Source organism: Pteropus vampyrus, unplaced genomic scaffold, assembly GCF_000151845.1.
Source record: "Pteropus vampyrus isolate Shadow unplaced genomic scaffold, Pvam_2.0 Scaffold159, whole genome shotgun sequence".
NCBI lineage: Eukaryota > Metazoa > Chordata > Mammalia > Chiroptera > Pteropodidae > Pteropus > Pteropus vampyrus.
Window position 1 is genome coordinate 1,117,537 of NW_011888940.1, and position 2,272 is coordinate 1,119,808.

The following is a 2,272-nucleotide window of genomic DNA, read 5'->3' on the forward strand; positions in this document are numbered from 1 at the left end:
GACACCATATCTCTAAGGCCTTAACAAAGCTGTCAGTAGATGGCTCGGGGATACCAGTCCCCTGTTCTTCCCTTTGCATTCCTCCTCCTGTTTCAATCACAGGTCACAGAAGGTGACCTGCATCAGAACTTCCACTGGATCTACTCAAACATGGCTACTTCCCATGTGCCAGATCTTCCTGATGCTCTTTCCCTTTGTAATTTTTTGTGAGTTCTTGGTACCCTCAGGGAACTGATGCTTTCTTTTGACTAGCCTAACCACTACGATGCATTTGGTGTTTGATGAACCTGAAATCAGCGATAGCCATCCTGTACCTCCACTCAGATGAAGGTAAAAGTAAAGAAGAATTGAAACGTAATGGTGAAATGGGGCATATATTCACTGGAGCAATTTCTCTGAAAACACTACTGATAGGTATTATTACCTTCAAAATGTGCATCTATTTTTGTCCCAGAGATTCCAGAAATTAAGGAAGTTAACAAAGACTTAACTCTAAGAATGCTCATCAAAGTATTTTCATAATAAAAAGAGTGGAAACAACCTTCATGTGAAAAAAATATGAAACTATTTAGACAGCAGTACAGACATATACAGGAATACCCAGACGCTATTAAAAGTGATGCTATAGAATTATAATTTTAAAGATAGGAAAAAAGCCCACAATATGTTAAGTTTAAACATAAGTTTCAATTTCAATTGAATTGTACACTTTAAATTGTATGGTATGTGAGTTTTTTCAATAAAGATGTTATGCAAAAAAAAACCCAAAAAACAAAAAAACAAAAAAAAACCCAGTTTCGATCAACAAAATATTACCAAATTGAATTCAACAATACATTAAAAGAATCACACATCGTGGTCGAGTGGGATTTATTTCATGGATGCAAGGATGGTTCAATACCCACAAAGCAATCAATACCACATTAATAAAAGGAAGGATACAAATCATAGGATCATCTTAATAGATGCAGAAAAAGCAATTGACAAAATTCCAGCACTCATCTGTGATAAAAACTTTGAACAAGGTGGGTATAGAGGGAATGTACTTCAACATATATAAAGGCCATATAAGACAAGTGCACAGCTAATATCATACTCAATTATGAAAAGCTGAAAGCTTTTCTTCTAAGATTAGGAACGAGACAAGAATGCCTGCTCTCACCACTTTTATTCATCATGATATCTAAAGTCCTAGTGAGAATAATTAGGCAAGAAAAAAGAAATAAAATGCATCTAAATAGGACAGAAAGAAGTAAAACTCTCTCTATCTGCAATACCATGATCTTATATATAGAAAACTCTAAAGACTCCACCAAAAAAAACTGTTAGAACTAATAAATGAATTCAGTGAAGTTTCAGGACACAAAATATACAAAAACATGTTGCATTTTGATACACTAATAATAAACTATCGGAAAGAAAAATTAAGAAATTCCCATTTACGATTGCATCAAAACAATAAAATATCTAGTAGTAAATTTAACCAAAGAGGAAAAGGTCCTATACCCTGAAAACTATGAGACATTGATAACAGAAATTAAAGGAGACACAAATAAATGCAAAGGTATTCTGTATTTGTGGACTGGAAGAATTATCGTTGTTAAAATGTCCATACTGTCGAAGCAATCTACATATTCAACGAAATTTCTATTAAAATTCCATTGCCATTTTTCACAGAAATAGAACAATCCTAAAATTTGTCTGAAACCATGAAAGACCCCAAATAGCCAAAGTAATCTTGAGAAAAAAGAACAAAACTGGAGACATCACATTTCCTGATTTTGAACTACATTAAAAAACTATCATAATCAAAACAGTATGCTATTGTCATAAAAACAGACACATAGAACAATGCAACGGAACAGTGAGTCCAGAAATAAACCCATGTATATATGGTCAAATAATTTATGACAAAGGAACCAAAAATACACAGCGGGAAAAGGATGGTCTCTTCAGTAGCCTCCTCAGTGTTGAGAACACTGAAGAGCCACATGCAAAACAATGAAACTGGAGCTCTGTCTTATACCATATACAAAAATTAATTCAAAATGGGTTAAAGACTAGAACATCATAAGACTTGAAACCATAAAAATCCTGACAAAAAGGAAAGAAGTAAGCTTCTTGACATTGGTCTTGTCAGTGATTGTTGTGGATTTGATACCAAAAGCTAGGGCAACAAAAGCAAAAATAAACAAATGGGACGACAGCAGACTAAAAAGCTTCTTCACAGAAAAAGAAACCATCAGCAAAATAAAAAGTCAACCTATAAATG

General features: G+C 33.7%; 1 protein-coding gene across 1 annotated transcript in view; it reads right to left on the reverse strand.

Moving 5' to 3' along the window:
- CUNH1orf100 (chromosome unknown C1orf100 homolog) overlaps window positions 1-2,272 on the reverse strand; it is a 25,249-nt gene that overhangs the window by 11,615 nt on the left and 11,362 nt on the right. The window lies entirely within an intron of this gene.